The sequence below is a fragment of the Sciurus vulgaris genome, assembly GCF_902686455.1.
Source record: "Sciurus vulgaris genome assembly, chromosome: 10".
In the NCBI taxonomy this organism is placed as follows: Eukaryota; Metazoa; Chordata; class Mammalia; order Rodentia; family Sciuridae; genus Sciurus; species Sciurus vulgaris.
In genome coordinates this window covers 134088457-134100547 of record NC_136470.1, presented here as the reverse complement: position 1 = coordinate 134100547, position 12091 = coordinate 134088457, and the positions used below count along the sequence as shown (strand labels likewise).

At 37.7% G+C, this 12091-nt stretch overlaps 1 long non-coding RNA gene across 2 annotated transcripts; it reads right to left on the bottom strand.

Annotated features, from left to right (window-relative positions):
* Positions 1-388: 388 nt before the first annotated feature.
* Positions 389-7367, bottom strand: LOC306671140. 2 transcript variants are annotated; one of them, XR_013766602.1, is made up of 3 exons: positions 6965-7329; positions 6492-6554; positions 389-6124 (listed from the first exon to the last, which is right to left on the bottom strand). It is a non-coding gene; the product is annotated as an uncharacterized lncRNA (long non-coding RNA). The 2 variants fall into 2 exon arrangements; XR_013766601.1 differs by having other exon boundaries at positions 389-6554; positions 6965-7367.
* Positions 7368-12091: the final 4724 nt, after the last annotated feature.

Below are 12091 nucleotides of genomic sequence, written 5' to 3'. Positions count from 1 at the left end.
CTTTGAGATTCTTATAGTGTTTTAAATTGAGATGTAGAAAATATATAGAACTGACTTATTTATATATTTATATATGTCAGTATAGATGCACATATGTGTATATGAATATGCATCATATATATGAAATCACATAAACTGGTAGGAAGTGCATTCATGCATAGGCCAGAGCTATCGGAAACATGGTGACATTAGTTCTTGGGGTTTTCCTCATCTGCAAAATGCAAGGTTTCAATGAGATAAAATCATTACTTTGGACTTCAGTAGTCTATGATTCCTAGTGAGTGAGTGAGTGTGTATGTGTTGTATGTTTATAAGGTAGGGATGAAGAAACTATCCCAAACTACCTTGGAATTCAAAAGAGACTTTTTGGTTTTCATCTACTTTGAAATTTTCTTCCTTTTTTTTTTCTTTCTTTCTTTTCTTTTTCTTTTTTGGCTAATGCACCCTCTTTCCTTGAATACTGATGTTCCTTTGCTCCAAACAACTCATTCTTGTGAGATTCCGTAACAACACATACCAAGGTACAGGAGACTCCAGCCCAGCTATAGCAGCGCCATCACCGCTAGCCCCTGGGCTAGGTCCAGAAGGAAGTCACGTACCTGAGTAGGCAATCCAAACCTTTATGAGCATTATTTGTACTAAAGCCAGGAGGAGGATCGCTCCTCCCTCTGGAACTGTTAACACACTGTGACCTCACCTCCACTCTGGACTCCTGTGATATGGGAGAAACTTTCTGAACCAGAGAATGTGTTCATAATCCAAAGGTTAAAGAAAAGAGGAGAGGTCCTGATAACATTGTCAGAGTCTAGCTCTCCTTCCCAGTATTTCCTCTTGGCTTAAGCTAGATTAAAATGGATTTCATTTGCTTATAGAGAATGGTACTTGCTAGCCCTATATCTCATGGTACAAACTAATCGTAAACTATAATTTAGTTTAATAGCCTCTAATTGACACAGTAGTTGAGTTCTTAATCAGTGTGTAGGGTCCTGACACTTCTCTTGAAATAGTGGCTCTAGCTCAAGGGATCAAGTAGGAGTTGAACATTTGCAATTAAACCCAAGAAAAATAGTTCACTGGCATTATCTCTGGACATGGAAAATTATATATTAATCCACTAGTATTTTACATACACATAGTAGGTGTTCGATGAAGATTTGTAAACCTGGTAAGAAATTTTTAAGATATTATAAAGAGGAGATAATCCCTTCTCCAATAGCTACACAAATAGAGTTTTATCAATAATTTTCATCTCCATTTGAAACTAAGTATTTGACTTTGACAATAGGATAAACTAATGCTTTCCCTAGTCCTTTAAAACCAAAGATGCTATCTAAATCGTTGCATCATCATTTCTGAATTTGTCAGTGTTTGTGTTTGTTTTGAGGACAGAAAGTATAACTCCCTGTCAACCATAATTTTGTTTTCCTATTTCATTAATATTTGCTTTTTAGAAATTATTTAGAATCTTTTTGCATAGTGTCATAAAGTTTGAGTAATATGCAAAATGTATTCTACCCTATTATAATGTCATATCTGTATCTATGTAGTCATATGTGTACCTATGCTAATGTGTAATCATGGATATTTTGAAAACAGAGAGATGAGAAGATGAAAGAGGAGAAAATAAAATTGAAATCGAGGACCTTGAAATATAATATTTTAAAATATATGGAACTTTTTCTGTGAACAGGCATTTCACAAACTGATTATCCTATCCCTACCTCTATGAATATCTCATACCTCAAAGAAGATACCCTGTGATAAAAATTGGACTGGAATCAGGAAGTACTAATTTTTCTCCTGAATCTTACATGAACCAACTCTGCTCCTCTGATTTGAACAATCATAGACCCAGTGGGTTAGTAAAAATGTGAATTCTGTAGGAGAATTCAGTCAGCCTGGTCTGGGCCAGAGCCACACGATGATGTACAGAATCTCTTCTGCATATTTCCCACTTCCCAAGGACACGCAGTTCCACACACGTGGATTGTGGATTCCCTGCCTCTCTTCAGCCAGCTAACCCTGAGTTGGGGCTCAGCGCTAAAGTCTGTCACTTTCAACTTCCAGTACCAATATTTGTGTTCCTTGATTACAACACACTGGTCTTTCTTACAGTTTCTACTGGGGCTAAAGAAATTTCCTTGGGCAGAATTCTAAGATCCACACATCCTTTCTTCATCTCCTCTCTTTACTCAGTGTTACCATATATTCTTTTGCGATAGAATACTTTGGCCTTGGTTAGTCACTAATAGAATACAAATGGCTTATAGCCACCCTACCACAGGATATTGTCATTTTAGTAGGAATGTCTTCCCATGATTCAAAAAAATGGATATCCAGCCTTAGGGCTTGAAGCCCCACCTCAGGGAGACTTCAGGCTTGTTAGAGGAATATTTGGGGGAAAAAAAAGTAATGTAAGTTTATCTGAGCCTATCCAACTGTACTCAGATGTGGGTTTTCAGTCAATGACAATCCATTGCGAAACTTAAAATCTTGATTGAGCATTTCATTAGTATCCCAGCCTACTAACATGCTCATCATTTTTATTGTCGTTTCATAAGCTGGGATTTGGATTTGATTTGGACTTTCCTCCCGCTTGGTGGGGGGGCCGGGAGGTTGTCTAAGTGCACAGGAGAAAAGTCCTGGTTCCAGCTGGCACGCCCGGCGTGCAGAGCTGCTTCCGAGACAGGAGGGAGGACGTGCTCGCAGGTACTTCAGGCCGTAGCTCTCCCAAAGATCTCCCCACTTGGCTTGCTGAGCTTTTACTTTCATTTTGTATTAAACAGAAAGTCATTGGAGGGCTATTTAATGCTCTGGTTTGTGTTTTCCAATACCAGATAAAAGTTAAACAGATGAACCATTTGGGGGGTAAGGATTGGGAAATCCACGGCTGCTAAAATGCTTTAAAGTTCCAAAATGGTTTTGTTTTTTTAAACCCATTTTCCATGTTCCAGCAGCTGTGGGTTTCCCCAGGGCTCCCCCTGTGGCTCAAAAGGGAGCTGCTTAATGCTTAACAGATGAGCCAATTGAGTTTTTAAATGCAAAATTAAACTTAAAGTGTACAAAGAGCACAGGGGAATCCACAGCCAAGAATAGACTAGAAGAGGGGAGTGAGCCGTGAGCCTGGCTGTGGAGACACAGCCTCTTCTGCCACAGCCAGGAGCGACTGGGCCAGGATCTGGGCACATTGATCTTTTGATCATTCTTTCAGCGGGCTGCAGTGAAACTCCTTATTGCTAAAAGTTTTTCCCCAAATGGTCACTTCAGAATTATTTATGTGTCTGTTTTTCTTTAAGAACCAGGAAAAAAAATAAATAAATAAATAAAAAGCGGATGGGCTTTTAGAATATCAGAACACATGTGTAGTGATCTCCATCAGGTATATTCTCTCAGTAACGATGAGAGAATCATTTTCCCTGGTCCCTGGGTGTCTGACTTCCTGTGTCCAAGACACCCTTGGCTGATCTAGCCTCTCAGAACATTCTGCTTTAAACGTGAGGTTGAATATCAGTTTTGATTGGGACACTCTTTAAGACACTGGATAAACTGCTTATTCATATATCTCAATATCTGAGCAAGAGGAATCATTGAATTTTAGTGCTTAAAAAAAAATCTGGAAGAATGTTTTGTCCGACTTTGTTAAAAGTCTTCTCTGATTCAAAATAAGTCAAGCTAATACTTTTAAAAAGAAAAATTTCCATTTTGACTGCATAAATGTTTTTATTTAAGAGCCCCAGCCCCACATATCATCAAGCCTAAAATATAATAAGTGCACTTTCTTTGATTGAAGATAAAATTAATGGTTGGATTCCAAATCATGGAAATTGGTTTGGGAGCTGATCTTTTGATTTAAACAAGTTTTACATGGAAATTTGTACATTAGCATTTCAGATTGGGGGTCCAACCCAAAGAGTGTCATCGGGCCCACACAACCTCCCCAAGTTCTAGACAATACGTACTGTAGCATGAAATTTTAGCATTTGGGGAGAATACATCCCTTGTCTATCAGGTCTGAGGAACATTACCTATGAAATGCTGTTACAAAAGGGCAATTTCACTGGAAAACTTCTGTCCTGCAGATGTGGCATTTATTTCCAACTTTTAAGTTGGAAAACACTAAAAATTCTTTAATAGCTTACTTTGGGAGAAATCATTTCAATGGACAATAACCAAGAACACTATTAATATGCCAGTTAAAAATTCCATTAGAATACCAAGAATAGGTTGCTAGAAAGCTTCCGGTTCATAGCTGACATTTTATTAAGTCCAGCAATGACTAGTGAAATCATAAGGTTAAGTGAGGTTACAAAGTGAGGCTTGTACACTTACGTGCATACCCTTTTCTAAAGTTACCTATTCGATTACAAATCCCGTTCCTCGGGCATTTTTACCTGTTTTCGAATTCTCCAAATCAATCCTATTTTAATGTTGGAAAACTATCATGACCCAGTTACAGCCCCCCTCCCCTAGATAAACAACTCCCCCAAATAAATCAATAAACTCTAACACAGATACTGTTATGTGGAATTCTCTACCTTCCTTCTGGTGCTCTTCAACCCTTAATTGTTTAACAGAACAATTATTTTGCCTTGATTATTTAAACTCTTGATTCACACAGAACAACTTTTAAAACCTGGGTTGAGGATGCCTATTCCTAGTCTGCATCGGGAGCTCTGTATTCGGAGACTTGTACCTCTTAGTAGGTAATTGAATCCACTTGAGTCATTGACTAGATCCAGTACTGTCAGTTTGCCCCAAGGAAAGACACTGATGAGGTTGGGCTCCTGTGAAAGCAATCATATGGTTAATTGCTTTAGTGTGAACCTAGCCATTGTGATTAAAGCCTGAGACTGTTTAGGTAGAGCAGAGCTCCCGAGCTTGGAGGCACTCCTGGGCAGACCTCGGACTCCGCAGGCCCTGAGAAAACATGCAGAGGCATCAGCAGATCTCCCTGAGGAGTCACTGTGTTTGGGGGATCATTCAATCATTAGATGATATTCAAAGAAACTGGGTTAATTTGAATATGTAATCATCGGATCACATATTCATATACATGCAACCTCTTTGAAAGGGTGATTATCAGAATGCAGATTTGAATAAACAAGAACATATTCAAAGCCTGACATATTATGTGCTTGAATTTAATGCTAATCTGTGCTCACTCCCAAAGGACTGCATACCTGTCATCTAATGATGCTTGGGGACTGCTACTGGTAGGCTTTTCAAGGACATAAATTAAAAAGACAATATGCTCTGTTGTGGAATAAAATGCTATGATTTTTCTGAATTCCAAATTTTGTTATTTTCTCATGCACTTTGGTGAGCAATGTCTAGATTGCATTTATGAATATATTCATAGGTAAACCTACATGTGTATGTGACTATATATGCACAGATTAAATTGAACACACAAAACTTTCAAAACTTTAATGTTTTTCTTTTTTTTTTTTTTATAAAACTACATAGAAAAAAAAGTAATCATGTTTCTTTTATTCTCCAGTGAAATGCTGGCTTTAGAGCTCATTCACTTTTTACAAGGAAATTCTAAATCATTAATCAAGTAGAACACTATTCTTATTATTTAAAAAAAAAAAAATTACCCAACATACTTTTAGGGCTTTCACAAGTGGAGGCTAACATGCATTGATGCATAAAGAAACAGCTATCCATGTTCCAGTAATTCAAATCCAACATCATTTTGACGAGATTTTTAATATACTCATGGGAGCAACACAGGACTAATTGATGACGAGCTCAAATTACTTGCATGTTATTTATCTTAACATCTATCTCATAATCTATTATTACATTATAGGCAATAGTATCATTCTGTCAGTTGTACAAACAATGGGGTTTTATTAATTTAATTATATTTATTGCTCCTCAATAACCCCTTAAAAACTAACCCCTGTGTACATAAAGCATTTTAGAAACCCTACTTCTGTAGAAACAGATGCAGTTAGTAAGATTTACCATTCTAAGAAATATTAACAAAAAGGGCTTCATTTTACAGTCTGTCCACCAAGCAGTTGCCTTCATTTTCAGGGGTGGATCTCAGAAGAGAGAGCAGAGGCATCGCGCTTGAAACTGGAAATCTGTAAGCCATGTTGGGCACATACATTTTCTGCAGGGAAAATATAACACAAAGCATACTACCTCAAGTGCTTGATTTCAGAAATGGAATCTTCCCTTTCTCTTTTGGACCTGGTTGACTTGGTGATTCTTAGCACTGTCCAAATCTGCTCATAAAAAGGTTAAATATTAAAATTCAATGCAAAGCAATAGAAAAAAATAAAAACATACACACACAACCTCCATTCCCTAATGCCAAAATCAAATATGCAAATATTAAAATGAGGGGGCTCTGCTTCTTTCCCCCTCATACAACTGATTAAATTGTCACTGCTGGAGATTACATGGGGTTTTGTTCCCTTTACAGCCCATGTTCAGTTGGACAGACAGAAAAATATATTGCCACAGACGAGACCCACCACCTGGGTACACTGTGCTTCCACTTGCCTGCAGAGGTCTTGTCCAAAACTTTGCAGCTACCCCTTTAAAAAAGGAACAGTATTAGATGTGATCATTCATGACAGAGTAGATGGTCTCTTAAGTCCTTTCCAACTTGGAGATTCCGGTAAGACAAAAGCCCCTCCTCCCACTTCTAGATATTAGTCTACAGTTGACCGCCTACGTAACACTCACTCATTTTAATATATATTCTAAAAAACATTTCATTCTTGTTGCCTGAGACTTTCATTTAAAAATAAAGAGATCTATCTTCTAACTTCCATCTACCTCAGAGGCTCTTTTCTTTCTGTGTTTGCACTTTATTTCTAGCTGATTGGTGAATTTATTTCCTGGCTTAGCAGTTTTAACAGAAACCTCCCGCCCCACCCTCCTTTGCCCAGTTGGATATATTTTTGATTCTTGCAAAAATTGGATATAGGAACAGACGAATTACCTTCGCCTCTCTCTTGCCTTGCCGCCGTTCTGAAGTGGCTTTCACTGTCTGCCTCGGTGTAACAGAAGTTAGTGCTCAGTGACGATGTCGCCTGCCTGTGTCACTCTGCACTGCAGGCTGAGCAGAGAGCTGCCTCCAGCTGCAGGCGAGGGGCCTCAGTGTTAAGGACACACAGAACCAGATTGTTCGGGAGACCTTTATCTGTTTCAAAGAGATGTAGCCAGGAGCAGAGGGACGTGTAACAGCTAGGAAAGATGGAGAATGATATTTTGAATTGGAGCAATTGGAAAAAAATAACAACAACAGAAACAAGTAATGATCAGCAGCTGCTCCAATGCAATGACGAGTGAACAGGAGCAAGATTTGCAGGGCATGCATGTGTTACTCTGCTATAGAGGAGAAGGCATTGATTCCCCCAAAGAATGTCTAGTGACTTGGTGTGTGGCGGGGGTATTTTTGTTGTTCTCAGCAAACTGATGCTTGCGATTGTTTTACTAGATCAGCTAGCTACTGTATCTGTTGACATAACCACAATGTGAACATTTTTACCTTCTCCGATTGGGTAGATGGGGAAACAATCAGAATTCTTATTTCTATTATCCAGATGGGTAAGTTAAAAAGAAAGGACAGCAAGTGGTCTGTCCATGTCAAAACCCCCCAAATTTTTGGCTTTTGGAAACAGACACATATATTATAGTTAAATAAAGCATCCTGTTTCAACCTGAGAATTTTCAAAATCATTGCTTTCTAATGTGGGTGCCCTTTCCTCTATTCAAATATCTTTTTGCTGTTGGAATTGAAAGCATAGTTGCATGTGTTCTACTGGCTTGAACAAATGCAAGCTTCAGCCTTTTATTGTCTGTTTGGGGTTTTCTTTTTTCTGTCTTTCCCATGTTTCTTTGTTTTCCTTTTGTCTTCTTCTCAAGACTTCCCAGGGTTTTTGTTTTATCATATTGTTCTTTTCGCATTGTTCAACTGCTCTTTCACGATTTAATCTAATTTGCCTGGTCTTGTTTCATTTCTCCCATAGTTTTATAAAGTTGCTTTTTTTTTTTTTTTTTTTTTTTTTTTTTTGCTGGGGCATTTTGTTTATTGGTGAAAACCCAATTCCAAAAGTCAAAGTAGAACTACATGGACACATTTTTCAGCTGAGTGTCCTTATCTTCTACTATTTTGGCTTTTTGATTTGTTTATCCCCTCTCCCAATCCAGACCATTTAAAATTATTGTTTTGTCTATTCTATTACATTTTCCATTTCTAAAGGCCTTGTTTTGCATCCTTTCCCTGACATCCTGATTTTGCCATCATCTGGTCATTGCTGCAAGGTGACCACCGTGTATTCAACGTTTAGTTCAAGTACTGGGTTCAAAGTTTCCTGTATTTTCTATTAAACTCCTGCTAAAATCATGAAAGGTAGAAATTCTCATTCTCGTTTGACACAGGGGAGGACAGAGACCCAGTGATTAGGGTACTGCCTTAAGGCTACACAGTAACTATGATGGTGAGGATTTGTTCCCAGAGCCATCTGGGACCAAATCATCCCCTTTCAACCAGACCACATGAAGGCCAGAAATCAAAACATTTAGGATTTTTAGGTTTTGAAATTTGTTTTGGGCTGAGAGTACAGCTCACTGGTAGAGTGCTTGCTTTAGGTCCTGGGTTTGATCCCCAGCACTAGAAAAAAAAAAAAAAAAAGAGAAAGAGACAGAGACAGAGAGAGAGAGAGAGAAGTTTTGTTAAGCATAGGGGAAAAACATCCTCACTTGCTAAACTTCATAAATACACTCCTTTCATTATTACTGTGCACTTGGACCTGAAATGGCTAAATGGAAATGACATTTTAAATCTTCCTTTTGATCATATTTATGAGAATTAGTTCTATTTGCAATTGAAAAAAAAAATTGTAAAGTCAAGTTACTATCCTCAACGAAATTTGAGGCTGAAAGTCAATCAACCTTTCTTTGCATACACACTTATTTGCCAATATGGTTACAAATGTAAACAAACTGTAAGAACAATTTCCTACTAGTAGAAAAACAAGAAATGGCTACTCTAGAATTCTGAAGAGGCAGTGCTGCCTGCAAACCCCAAAGCATTATGTCAGCCTTCCCAGGAATGACATCAGTGATGAGATATGTTTTTACAGTTGTCAAAGTTGGGATCAGACAGCTAATCCCAGTCTGCTTGCAGCTGCTTTTCCGTATCCTTCCCTCCCTGTATTAATTTGGCTTTTGGGAGAGTAAGAGAATTATGTGTCCCTTTATGTTCTTGTTCAGATCTAGAAGCTCTCATGCTTCTTGCCATGATGATTACATGCAGGTGTCACTCTCTAAACAGGTCGATTTGCAAGTTCCATATATGCAAGTTTCGTTCATTATCACCTTCATCATCTATTCTTGTAATGATATTATACACACACACACACACACACACATACACATTTAGTTTTAAGAAGTACTTCTATTTGATAGTCTATCAGAAGGTTCTAAAATCGCTGCAGCTATTTTCATACAAGTGTGGTATTTCTAGACTTTGGACAAGAGCTTAACCAAATTCTCTTTGATGGATTGCAGCCCTGAAAGCTGTACTTGTATTAAGCTGCCATTGATACTCACACCCAGCCTCTTCCTCAGGAATTGCAGAAGGACACAGTTAGCCACTGGCAGGCCTAAAAGAGCTGGAGAGCTTTGACCAGTAGGGTAGGGTAACAGAAATGCCTCACTGAAGAGGGGACTGAGGAGTAAGGACACCGGACTTCAGATTCACTTCCCTTGTTTGCCACATTTGGGACTTGAACAAGTTTATCTCATTCTTCTAACCCTGTTTCTTCCTCTGTAAAATATAGATGATCATGCCAAGCTCAAAGGTCAACTGGGAAGATGCAATCAGGTTATAAACGTAAAGCATTCAGATCAGAGTTTTGTTTTTAGGAACGCTACTGGTAAAGACAACTGTCATCTTTGCCATTGTCACTATTATCATCTGTGCAGTAACTAAAAATTGATTTCTCTTTCCTTCTTTTGACACAATGTCCTGAGCGAAGGAGATCTTTAGGCAGCTTATGAAGAACATTTGAGACCTCGTATTTTCTTTTGGTGTTGTTGCTGTTGTCCAAAGATTATAACAACTTCATTATGGACCCCTCCCATAACAACTCCAAGATCAAGATAAATGTGCACTAAGCAAGGCATAGACTAGCCAGCTCTTCAGCATATATAGCACTTGGAATTTATGTCTGCTGAGAAGTATTTAATAGTACAAACCATACAACATCTCTCTCCTTACTGCATCAATCTTTTCTGGTATTATATTTTCTTAATAGAAATTACCAGGGCCAATCCTCATGCTTGGCACATAGAAGGTGTTCATTAAGTTACAACTAAAATTAACTGATCTGAAATCATGTATGTTATCTGCTTAACAAAGACCATAAATTCATTAAGGATATATTTCATTCATGTGTCCATCTGCACATACATGCCTTCCTTTATTCAGTAAGTACTTGTTCTTGTCTCCACTGTGGTGGGCACTGGGCCAAGGTGAGCTACACCAGGGCAGAGGTCATTTATTTCCTATATCCACACACCTGTATCCTCAGTACTTAGTTCATTGCATGGCAGATGAAACTCAAGAAATATTTATTGAATAAATCAACTAAATTCTATTTTTGGTTGGACTGCCTTTCAGGATACATGGACACAGCTTGGAGAACGGCATGATGAAAATAAAAACAACCGAGGATACAATTGTAAGAAGATCCACCTTTCACAATTACTTCTTAGGCTGAAAGTGAGCAGATCTGGACAATTTGCTTCCAGGTTTCACTACTGTGAGCCGAGGCCTTTCAACTGGACCTGCTAGAGTTTCCAAACTACCATTTTCCAATTCAACAATTTTCCCTTGGTATAATTTTTCAAAGGCTAGTAGGTAAAAAATGGTGATTGTTTATAATCAGCAATAATAAATACACAAACTTATATAATGATTGGCAAGTAGGATTGTTGGGCATAAAGAAGGGTCCAGGTATGTCAGTTTTATCAGGAGTCTTGCACTAGGAAAGAAATAGTGTATGTGAAGTGAGATTTGTAGAACTTGATCATTTAAAGACTAGAAATCAGACTATCCCTCTCATTTTTTACAGAGGAAAAAGGAAGACACAAAAGAGGTTTAAAGACCAATCTAAGGTCACTTGGAGCCCTGGTGTCTGATGTCTAGGAAAATAAATGATCTCACCACATCCCAATATCACAAGAACTGTTCCATGTAAATACTAACATGAATAATTCCACAGATAAATATATTTTAATTCATCTGTAAAACTTTCAAAAATACTAACCAAAACCAGAAAAGGAGCAATAAAATATTCAACATGTTATTGGTGGTGTTTTCTGTAAAAAAAAAAAAAAAAAAAAATTGAAATAATAGAAACTTCAGTTGTTCAAGCATAATGTACTTCTATTCAATTAAGCCCCTAAATCCAGATTAAGACCAGAGCTGGTTCCAATGAGCATGTCTTTTTTTTTTTTTTTTTTCCCCCTTTCCCAGCCATTCATATTGAATTTTAAATTCATGTTAGCAACCGCCTTTACAATCCAGGGGATAGTGCTGAAAAAAGTTTTTGAATGAAGGATAACAATTTTCACTTGGAAAATGAACTTTTGAAAGGTTCTATATCTCACACACCACACCAACTTGTTTACAAGTAATAATTTGAAAACATTATTTTTAAAATGCACAATTGGAAAATTGTGAGTGACCCTTTACAAGCAACCATTCAAACCATGACAAAAGAAAGTGATGATCAGTTCTAGAGATTTGTTCATCTGGAAATGAAAGGCACAGGTTTTTGGAGGCCATGTATTTATAATCTTGCTTTATGAAAGAAACAAGGGGCAATTATGCAAATTTCACAGGAAGTTACTACTTTAGGATAAGCTATAATTAAACATTCATTCCAAATGATATTGTCTTCATGCTGCTGTTTGGCTAGGTGGCATAAATATTCTTTAGAAATGAATTTATCTGTTTAATCTTTACGGACAGAACAGTGAAGGGTGACCCTGGAGAGTAGGATCAAGGCTTTTAGTACGAATGAATATAAGAATGTGCAATTATTTCTTTCAGATC